Below are 12,387 nucleotides of genomic sequence, written 5' to 3' on the forward strand. Positions count from 1 at the left end.
TTTATAGAACCATACACTCTAAAAAAAAAAATGCTGGCTTCAGCTTGTTGGGTCATTTTTAATATTTTTACCCAGTGCTGGGTAGTTCTTCTGTAACTAAGATGCTGGGTCATGTTGTTTTTTTCTACTGCGAAACAACCCAGCTTTTGAGTTAGTCAGATCGCGGGCTTTTTGCGTCCTCTACAGGTGACAGTAGTGTTGCCAAGTCCGCGGATTTCTTTAACATTGTTGCCGCGGTTTGAAGCGACACCAATAACGTAATATTTACCCCCTGGAATGCTATTTTACCAGGGCAAAAAAAAAAACAAAAAACGTGTATTTTACCCCCGGAGCGCGAATTTTAACGCGACTGGGCTACTTTTGGGCTAATTTTGAGGAGCAATTGGGCAGGTTTTGTTGTGAAAACCTGGCAACCCAGGGCAAGAGCGGTTCTCAGCCCCGCCAATTTCATGCACTTCTTAAGCGGAAAAAAAGGTTTGTATGCATTTTCTTTTTAATTTATAAAGTATTTATTGTGCTGTAATAATATTTTACGCAACATACAAGGATGAGATGTCAGTCAGCTGCGGTTTCGCATGGAAACGCCTTTTGCCTTGCATAACAAAAAATGATTTTATTCGTTATAATACAGAATTAAATTTAATTTGATGTTAAAATATGTTCTCTAATTCCAGTACTGTTTGTTTAAAGGCAGGTTTTGGAGTCAGTCAAAAAACCTTTCAGCTACGAGTGAAACGCGAAGCGGGCTGAGGTTCATAGTTCTCCCAGCGAACAGCAGCCCATCACCGGCTTAGATTTCGCCGACACACCGGCACCAGAATTAGCACTATTTCGGTGAAAAGTGATTACAGAGAACGGTTGAATACACTTTAATTAAAATGCTTCTTTTAAACGTTCCATTTTTATTTCTGAAATGCCCGTTAAACTAGTTTAAATATATGTAATATTGTAAATTATGCTGAATTCACCCAAATAAATTCAGTTTGTCTTATATTTTTGTCCATGGGTGTTCTTGCTTAATAATAAACGTTCGTCTTTTGATTATTACTGTTGCCTCTATAATTCTGTGTGATTTTTAATTTCCAGCCCATTTTATACCAGCAATATTATGATTTTTAAACAATAGTTGACTTAAATAAAACAATCCAGCATGTTGGGTAAAACATTTAACCCACCCAGCTTGGTCAAAATAACCCAGCATGTGTTCTGTCCAGTATTTAACCAGCGCTGGGTTGCCAAATAAACCATGTTGGGTTGTTTTTAACCCAGCATTTTTTAGAGTGTATAATTAAAAAATTGTGAAGAAATAGATGCATTGTTGTGATGCCCAATTTATGAATCATGTCAATAAATATTGCACACAACCTAGACTATTAAAGATTGCTCTAAAATTACAATTGCAATCGCCTGTCACAGTGATTATTTCTGCTCATCTCGCTTTTCTGGAAAATGAAAGATGACACACTGCATCCAAATGGGGGCAGCATTTAGCTACTGTTTGACACGTATGTACATTGAAAAATAAAGAAATATCACTGTGAAACGTGTGTTTGTTAATAAAAAACAAACAAACAGCTTACTAACTAGCTAATGCTTTATATATTATTTTTAGATTTAGGCCCACTGTTTATATGAATTTTTCATAGGTCGGTTTTAATCGGTTTCACAAAAATCATCTTAACGGTAAGCACAGTTTCCGTCAGAATATTGTTGTTCTTACAATAAAAATTATTATTAAAAAAAAAAATGGAACAAAACGAAAGATTCTGAAAGCTCCGTTCGAAGCAGATATCATTAATTTATTGTATTTTTACCGTGGTTTTCACTCAAGTAAATTATGACACTTTCTATTAAGTTGTTCCAAATGGATTAGCCTCTTATGCAACAATGTAAACAGGTTAAGATCTCCACGTCAGTACTAAAAATATTAAAAAATAACTTGTTCTCTCAAAATTACTGTTTTCCAGGCGTTACTTCCCAGCGGATCTAGTTATTTTAAAAATATCATTAAATGTGTATTTATACCCACTGAGCAAACGACGTCCAAACGACGTCATTTCAACGTCTTTGTCGGAATATAGACATGATCTGCACGTCGGGTGGACGTCTCATGTTTGTTGGGTAAATGTCACCAATAAAACGCACAACTAAATAACTGCATAAATTAGGCTATCTTATATAGATTTATGCTTTCAGATTTCGCTGATTAAACTTAGATGCCGTGACTTAGGCTATTCCATCGTTTGTAAATTTTGATATTTAAATCATGTTTTGCTTGAGTAGGTTTTGTAATTTGACTTACCATAGTGTTTCCCACCACTGCTGTCCAAATATGCTACTACTCTATGACCGCTGATCTCCATATTATAGATCTGTAATATGACACGCCCTCCTGAATGATGTCAAAGCCAAAGAATCTTGTATCTTCCCTCTCTATTTTAGGACGATCATAATGCTGATAAGTAATGGAAGAATATGCACATAATGATGATTAAACCGATTAGATGAATAACAATGTCCCACTTTAACCAAGCAGAAACCGGTTAAATATGTGAAGAGACTAATGAGTGAAAAAGCATATAAAACATCATAACATTATACATTAAAACATTATGGTGCATTACTACATGTCCATATAGTAATAAGCAGAGACTGAACCTTCTAGAATAAATAATATAGGCTGTAACTTTTAATGTGTGTTAAATACACTACCAGTCAAGATTTTTAATGTTTTAATGTTTTTCTGCTCACCAAGCCTGCATTTATTTGATCCAAAATACAGAAAAAAAATTGAATACATTTTAAAGTAATTTAGTCCTGTAATCAAAGCTAAATTTTCAGCATTATTACTCCAGTCTTCAGTGTCACAAAATCCTTCAGAAATTATAATATGCTGATTTGCTGTTCAAAATTATCAATATTTTAAAACTTTTTTCAGGATTCTTTGATGAATAGAAAGAGCCAAAGATCAGCATTTATCCAAAATAAAAAGCTCTGTAACATTATACACTATAGTGTATATATATATACATACCGTTAAAATAAATATATAATGGTATATGTACACACACTATTCAAAAGCTTTGAGAGTTTTTTTTTTTTTTGAAAGTAGTCATAGAAATGAATACTTTTATTTAGCAAGAATGCTTTAAATTGATCAAAAGTAATGACAAAAGAGATTTATAATGTTACAAAAGATTTCTATTTCAGATAAATGCTGTTGTTTTGAACTTTCTATTCATCAAAAAAACCTGCAAAAAAATCCTCAGCTGTTTTCAACATAATAATAATTTACATGTAGCAGTTTACTTGAGCATCATCTAATTTAATAAGAAGTTTCATAAACGTGTAAGCTACTCATTTTAATAAATTCCTTTTAGAGGTTAAAGAAAAGTTGCATTGCAAGAGGCAGCGGGTTGAAGGTAACCCACTTTATATTTTGTCTTCCCAGAAGATGGCGACATACTATAACACAGGGTTGCCGTATTCCAGTCAGTCACCCATTATGAACTCTATAATCTACAGAGATTCATTTAATATGATTCAGAGAAGCGGCTTTTCATCCTGTATTAAAGATACTTTTTATTCCCTTCCTATATTATGCATGGCTACATCCACTAGAACTGAATCGAATGTGCCTTCAGTGTCGATTCTACACGTGCATTGCAGCTGTTTGTCGACATGTAGTCTTACTACGCAACATATTAAAAGATAACCTGTTAACTGCTTGTCAATATCACCATATCTGAGACACAATCTTGACGCAGTGCCATACTGCACCATGGGAGCCCAGAGCCACATGATTTAGATAGCTCAAAGGCTCTCAATTGCACTATTCATAATCAAATTAATAGCTGGACTGGGTATCCACATGGATGGGGTAGCCATCAAAACACACGTCCTCACAGGGTCAAGTGAAGAGCTATGAAAAAAAAAAACATCGTACTCAAGAGAAGACAAGCATTTAGGTTACAACATAAATGCGATCGAGTGCTGACCATGAGAGTGACCAGGAAATTGAAGTGTCTGAGGTCGGAATATTACGTGAGCCACTTCTGTGAGCGACTGGATATGAAAAATGTCTTAAAGTCACCTTGAATGCAGAATTGCCCCAGTGGCAATTTAAGGAACACAGAAAGCACAAAAGACGTAATTTGTCATATTAGCAGTAAATTAACATTAGCAGTAACTCGTTTAAGGTCCATCCACACTAAGGACGATAACTATAACGATATAGTGTTAAAACAGTTGTAAATGTAAAAGAATAAAGTCTATCCACCTTATTTTTCTTGTAAGAGCGGGCGCGGACATTTGTAAATTTAACGTGTCCGGCTTCCGGTGTCATCCCTTCCACCTTTTTTTTTTAGCTGTACAAAACAACGACTTGATATTGCAAACTGGTGTGTCTTACCACGTTATTTTAATGTATTATTAATTACCAACACACTAGTTTGTAGTGCAAACAGTTTTACCGTTTACTGCACTTTCTTGTTCTTCTAATTTCATATTTCAGCGACTAGTGAACCGGAAGTCTCGCACACTGACAGAAAACGGCTTACTTCCGCGTTGAAAAATAAGGTGGATAGCACAACTACAATAGTGGCACAGAGGAATGATATCACTGGAATCATTTTCAGAACATCTCATTTTTCCAGCCGACAAACTATAAAACATTGATAGGTAATCAGAACCCATGGGACTTTTAAAAGCTGTGCTTTTTTTAAAAAAAAAAAAAAAAAAAAAAATGTATTTGTGGACCCTAATTTGGTTATAGTTATTGTTCCTAGTGTGAAATGGTCTTTAAATCAATTCATTTAATGTATAAAAAAAGATGTGAATTCAAGAAGCATTTGGAGATGCAAAAATCTGAATAAACCTATTCAGCTTATTCTTTAATGCAGACGTAAAAGGTAAAAGGTAAAACTGTTTGCACTACAAACCAGTGTGTTCATAATTAAGATAATACATTAAAATACTATGGTAAGACACATGAATTTGCAATATCAAGCAGGAAACAAACTGTTTTGTACAGCTAAAAATAGCTGGACATGGATTGGACCGAAAGCCAGACCCATAAAATTTACAAGTGGCCACACCCACTCTTACGGGAAGAAAAAGGTGGATAAATCTCATATAGCTAACTTACAATACTACAAAGGTAACATTTTAAATGCAAGTATAATTTTTGGACAGTCCATCCTATGTGAAAACGCTATAATTTTATATAAACTGCTGCCATACAGTTAAATAAAGAATAGAATTCCAAAAACACATTTTTCTCTGCAATCAACAGCATTTAAATGAGACAAAACACATACGATTTACTTATTTAATGCATTTTGCTTTTATTGAAGACTGATTATGTACAGAGCAAATTAAAGATTTGGCAAAGCAAAAATCACTTGCATTCCTCCAAGTCACTTTGGATAAAAGCATCTTTTAAATGAATAAATGTAAATACCAACCAGCACTTACGAAAGGTATACGGACAGATTAGTGCTTTGTGGCTCAGCATGCAGGAGAAGCATGTCATTTGTGGTAAATAAGGGATAGGTGTGTGTTTGGTGGTCTGGTCCAGTAGACTGATGCCCTTTCATTATTGCACTGCTAGCTGCAGCTCCCACAGTAGTGCAACAGGGAAAGAGTGTCAGGCAACAGACAAACAATGGGACCAAGAACATGCTCACACAAGTGTTTAGAAATCATGCCGTTTTACATCATATTCCACTACATTTCTAAATAGCCAAATGCTTTCCAGCTATTTCAGGTGGTGTTTCACTCATTCAACAGCCTTTAGAAATATACCTGCCAGTCTCTGACTATCACAAGAAATGTTTTCCCATCCCTTTCATGATCCATTTCTCAGCTTCCATATTACTGCATGCACAGACTCACTCAAGGTTAGCCTATTGATTATGAGATGATGATGACATGAACTAAATTATAAGCATTTGAAACCACATTTAGAGAGCTAGATTTTCATACAAACACACTGCTTAATGAAATGTTGAATTAAACTTACTTTACATTGATTTAGTGTCAAATGACCTAAAATTCAGCATTAATTGCATATTATATTAAATGATGTTCTGTTAAAATGTTCAGCTGTCAATAGTGTTTTTGCAATTCAAAAAAAAAAAGAGAAAAAAAAAAAAAAAAAAAAAAAAATTACAATTTGCAAATGCAGGTAAAAAAAAAACAGCTGTTTTTGAAAGTTAAAATTGTTGTTTTAGAGCTCAACCTTTAAGACTATTAGCTGTAGTAAATTATTTCTCCATTAACCTGTGACATTGAGACAGTAACAGCATGCTGAGGAAAAATGTGCTTTATTAAAAACAGAAATGTTTTTCTTTCCAAATACACTGACCTGACAGAAACACTGAAGACTAAAGAGTAGTCTGAATAAACTCAGTTAGCCTGGGTCTATTACTATTGTTTAAAAATAGTTTTTGACTGTGCAAAGGACAGCGTGTTCTGACTTAATGATATCATTCATATTAGGAAAGGTTTAAAGGTAATCATTAAGTATTTGCACTGGTAAAGGCAAGCTATCTACAACCACATCAAAATGTTTGTGGGCCGTTTTGTTTTAATATTAAACAGGTGTTATTTATTGCATTTCAACTGAAATTGCTTAGAGCAGCAACCCCATTCTTTCTCCACGATTCACAGATTGAGATCTTGTCAAGTCTTAGCACAACAACATTGCACATTTTAATAAAAATGACAAAGGACAATCAAATCCTTGAATGTTCCTGAAACTGCAGATTACCCTTAAAGTCAAGACCCTATAAGCAATATTGCACTACTCCATAAACAGTGAAAAAAGCAGAGGCAATATTGATAGGGTCTCGCCTGCAAGATGCATTTATCATGACAATCACACAGCACTTTAGGGAAAAGATAACACGGCTGTGCAAAACACAATATCTAGAGGTTTAAATCCCTAAATGGCGAGACAGAAAATGGTTCCTGCTCTACAACACGATACGCAAACCTCTTTGTGACATCTGACCCTTCACAGCAAGGAAGGGCCCTACAAACAAATGAGTGAATGGTAAAACGCTGTTCATTTCAAAATTAAATTTAATACAAAATGTTGAGGTTTTTACACAGTTGAGTTTGAATGTTTTCATCCTTAATCATACAATTTAATATTGCTATGAATATTTAGAATCACATAAACCATGTGACATTTTTTTTCAACATCATCTGGCTTTTTAAAAACAATCTTCTCAAGATAACTAATACCAATGCATGTATGCTATCAATAAAGACAGTCATTCTTTCAAAGCCATGCTTGTGGACTGACTCAGGCATTCAAATATGAGAAACACTGAGTGGAAAGCATATTGTAGGCCCTTTGGTTATCTGCGTCCAAAAGCAGTCTTGGTGCTCTGCAATTCCAAGCATACCAGCTTCTGCCTTGGAGTTAACGACATGCTCCAACAGGACGTTTTTTTTCTCCTTTGGGAATTTCACATTGAACTCACATGCATGATCTTACTTGTCCCCCATGATAATAAAACACGTTAAACAATTTACCAATCAGGTTTCGTGCAGTGAACCTACAGTGAAAATGTTGAATAACGACAACAGGGCGAGAATACGACGCCCTAAATGGTACAAAGCGACTGGTATAGTGTATCAGCTAACCACATTGACCAGTAGTGCTCTTGTAGACGAACATTACACGCTGTTGAGTAATACACTGTGCAAACACGCATTATTTCGATATTACTAATTCTATCATCTATATTCTTACGTAGAACCTATATAGAACACGGTACCAAATCTGCAGGTGAATGAAAACTTACCACTCCTCATATGACGCTTCAAAGCCCACTAGCTCAGAGATGAACCAGGATCATGAGAACAGAGGAGCTGTAGGCCTCAGTATGCTATATAGTGCCCTATGAATACGCCGCGCATGCGCGTTGCGCACTGTAGCGCAACATTCCTCATACACCCAGTTCAGACCGGTGAGTCTCAAGCTTACCTTCTACAGTGGAGCCTCTACATATACGGGTCACTAACAAATGCTCCAGATGATAAAAAAAAGGAGAAATGCTTTAATGGTCTAATGTAAAACGCGCGTGCCAAGTTATCATGCATTTTCGTTTTTCCAAACGACTTGCAAATGTCTAGCGGAAAGCTTTTTTTTTTTTTTTTTCACTAAAAGTTTTAAAATACTTAACGCGAAATTACACAACTATTATTTTAAAATACATACGATTAAAAAAATGTCATGGATATTACAAAGTTGTCGTATGACAACTTTAGGCCTACTGCGTTTGAACAAAGCTGAACAAACCGTACATTTTCATAAAATTAGGATTTAAATAAATAAACAATTTACCTAGACATAGTCGAGTCATAAGGCTTTAAGTTAAATGGTTTCTCTGTTTTGTTTTTCGCCACATGACAACAAAATGGTTCCTGCATGTTTGTTAGAACACGCAATTATAAATATTAAAAAACTAATAATAAAAGATTTAGCCACACTTGCGTTTAAAAAAAAAAAACTTTGCGATTTTCATTATTAACCTTACAGAGTTTTTTTACAATCTAAGAAGTTCCACCACCTAGATGTTTGAAGTCCCAAATAAAAAAAAAAGTATCAAAAGAATAATATGAAAATAATTCAGTGATTATCATAGAAGAAACTTACTGTATTTTTTTTTGCCTGAATTGCATGCTATATCTTTTTAAAATGCGCATTTTAAAAATGCGTCACGCCATTAACTCGCATATCACGTATACATACAAAGTCTGTGTGTATTGCGCCAGTGTATTCACACACACCGACCTGCCTACGTATTATTACAAGCAACCAATAGATTACACTTCATTTGGCCAGATGTCGAGTCTTTTGATGAGACAACCAAAAAGTTCAACATGCATAACCTTGCAGATACTGACCAAGAGTAAAATGTCACTACGGGCGACCTCCCCTCCTCACATTCCCTCCCTTTCCTCCCCTCTTGGAAAGGGACCTGCCCCCTACATTCCTTACAAATAGTCCCATCCCCCACCGATCTGGCTCAAACAAGAGAATCATCCCTTCCTTCTGCCTCCTGGAAGAGCTCCTTCATTATAAATAAAAATCTAAATATATGGTTACACACCTACCAGCTCTGTTTAGTAAGGAGTTACAGGGAGATGGAAGCATTGGTCACAATCACTTTGCATGAAACAGTTTTGTTCTCACAGCAGAGATTAATGTATATTTAGGTAAAGGCGTATTGCGTTGGCACTGAATTTACACTAAATAGCTTAAATGTCTAATTTCAGAAAGATAGGGAAAAAAAAACAAATTAATAATAAACAAAGTTTAATTGCACGAAAAAAGTAAAAGTAGCCTATATGATTAAATAATAAAGAATAAAAATGCAGAATGCATTTATTTACATTAGTAATTTAAATACACCTCAACCAAAAATAACTAATATATATATATATATATATATATATATATAGAATTGTTCTAAAAAGAAAATAAGGAAAACTCAACACGTTGCTGTTTAATGCAAAATACATTCGAGGTTTATATTAAAAAAGTGCAAACTGACGTTCAGAAGACTTTATAAAAGGATATTATTATTGATAATATTGGCTGTTCTGTGAACATTTCATGCGCTGGTGACATTCACGAATCGACAAAAACACACAAAATGGCGTTTAGATGATTATTTACGTCCGCTCGTTACTATCCAATGCTTTCTGCACCTCTCTGCCAGCAGGCCTCATACAGAAGTTCCCGAAATATGCAAAAGGTTGAGAAACTCACTTCAAAGCATTGTTGGAGTGTTACTTAATCGAACACGTGGTTTTCAATGCAAACGAAGACGACCTCAGTCGTACAAAATGTTCTTTCGGAGGAGGCGTGGTCTGTAGGCATTTTCAAATAAGTGGAAAAACCTGGTGTCACAGATATACCATAGGTCAAATGCTGCAGTTCACACGCCTGGTGCATGCTCTGCAACAATGCTGTTGTGCGTGGACTGAATGCAACAGCGTGCACACATCTGGGCCCATACATCTAGCTGGTCTGGGCTCGTGCGAAGCCTCCCTTTTCGCCATTTGAAATACTGCTTAAACGCCCTTAACCATATATATAGTGTTTAAAAGCTCTAGTGGGTGAGTAGGCGAAAGCCGAATGCAATGACAATACTATTGCACTGCTTGAGTAGATGGTTCAGTAGTGCAACATCGTCAAAGCAACAGACCTTAGCACAGCCGAAATGCATGGGCCACCTTTGAACGGGCCTTCAATGCAACGGGGCGAAATCATTATCCGTCATAGTTGCCGTGAGGCAAGTGAATTTAATTAACGAGTTATATATAAAGCAAACTGGCATGCTTTAAGTTAGTAAATAAATATTCGAAAACACCTTTTCTTGGTAACTAAACACGATTTATTTTATTTTACTCGAGCGCGTCAGTTTTGGAATTCTATATTTGAGCAGCAACGCCATTTTGACGTCATAATACGTCTTTATGGAATCAATTCATTACACCTGTTGTTATCAAATGAAATTTAGTCGGATACATAGGCTACACGTATTAGCGAGCTGAGGGTGGGAGAACTTGAAAGCTTAGGGGAGGGGTGAAGGTTACTTTTTCTTTTTCTTTCCTCTTTTTTTGTCAGCCAATGCCCTTTTAATATTGCACTGCTCATCTGACTGCACAGTAGTACAACAGAAAAAGGGCCCTGGTCAACAACAGTAAAGAAACTGAACATGGGGTGTGTTATAACGCTTTATATTTTAAACTGATTTATCAAAATGTCACGTACCTCACGAGAGATTTTATTTTTCAACCACATACCGTCATAACGGTGATTATCATAATCAACCAAACGCGATGTAATTTTAACAGTTAAAGCAATTTATATTTCCCATACGCTTTAAGAAAAATAAAAAGTACTGGAGGGCAGAAATGATTGTCAAATTAAAAATCTCCAAACCTTTCAATTGAGGCATGCTAGCTGTTATTAAAGCTTAAGCTGAGGGAGACAACACACACACATGCAACTAAAACCAGGACGTGGCACAATTTCCAAATGAACATTTACATTTAGCAGCAGTGATTTCACACATGTTTTTTCATACAATTTCAGCAGCACTGCTTTGAGTGAGATACGAAGGAAGAAAGAGGGGGAAAAATAGGGCAAAGAGCACATTCCCCGATACAGTATGAGAAACCTTCGTTTAATACGTATTATTCTTGTCCCCTTTGCCAAAGTGGCAATTTGAAACCCCCCCTGGTTAGGGGACAAGGTGAGGGGGCGGAGGCTCCTTAAGGTTGTTATTTTCAATGCATACATTAACAGTGCTTTTGGACACTTGGAGAGGAAAAGCACGGAAGATTTTATTTTTTCCTAAAATAAGCATTTATATTTAGCTGAAATGTAAATATTAACCCGAAGTGTAAAATCATACTTTAATGGCGAGCTAAAAACGCACACATTTGTGCACAACCTCTAGTTTTACGCATTGATTACAGAAATTAAATGATTTATAGAAATGGGTTCCACTGGGTTTTCCGCTATAAGAATGGCAATGTAAACGCACACAAAAAGCCTCAAATTCAGTGCATTAGGAATTTATCCACAAACACAACATTTGCAACAAAATAGCAGAGTATGAAAAGAGTAAAATGCACATTTTTGTTTCGGTTTATAGACTTTAAACCTGCTGCGATATTTATTTAAAAAAAAGTGGCACATCGTGTTTCTACTTCTCTGTTTCACTTGAGCTCGCAAAATCTTTGATTTTACCAAATCTATTATATTACAGTTACTGATTTAGCCCGTGTAGGAAAACACGTGGAAAATACGGGCTAGGCTTCCCAGAGCCTTTTGCAAGTTAATCATTGGCTTCTTGAGAATATGGTGAAGTTAGATGCTTTACATGGATTCCTCGGACTAAATAGCCAGCCAGGTGGCTGCAACAGATCAACACTGCTGACAATAGAAGAGAAAGAAAGGAGATTGTTCCCTGTGACTGAATGACAGCCTGACAGACAAGACTTCTCAAATGCGATGCCCTCTTGATATCCTCACCAGCGCGCTCTTCACATTTCTAACTACAGCCATGTTCGGGGGCTTCTATGGCACCCCATTCGTCGTTCTCCCCACCCAAGCCGACTCAACGTTGTCGTTTTTGCCCCTGAGCTCCCGCCATTTCCACCAAATCACCCGGATGCTACTCACAAACAGAAAGAGGACCCCCTAAATTTCATGAATGGTACCTGGCCAAGGGAGGGACAATCCTTGAAAGCAGAAGACACCGACAAAAAGAGAAAAAGTTGGACCGAAGGGTTGCAAGGCGAGAAGCGCGAATTTCTTCCAATATCTTCGCGTTCATCCCGCTTAACATAGTG

The sequence above is a fragment of the Labeo rohita genome, chromosome 5 (assembly GCF_022985175.1).
Source record: "Labeo rohita strain BAU-BD-2019 chromosome 5, IGBB_LRoh.1.0, whole genome shotgun sequence".
Taxonomy (NCBI): Eukaryota; Metazoa; Chordata; class Actinopteri; order Cypriniformes; family Cyprinidae; genus Labeo; species Labeo rohita.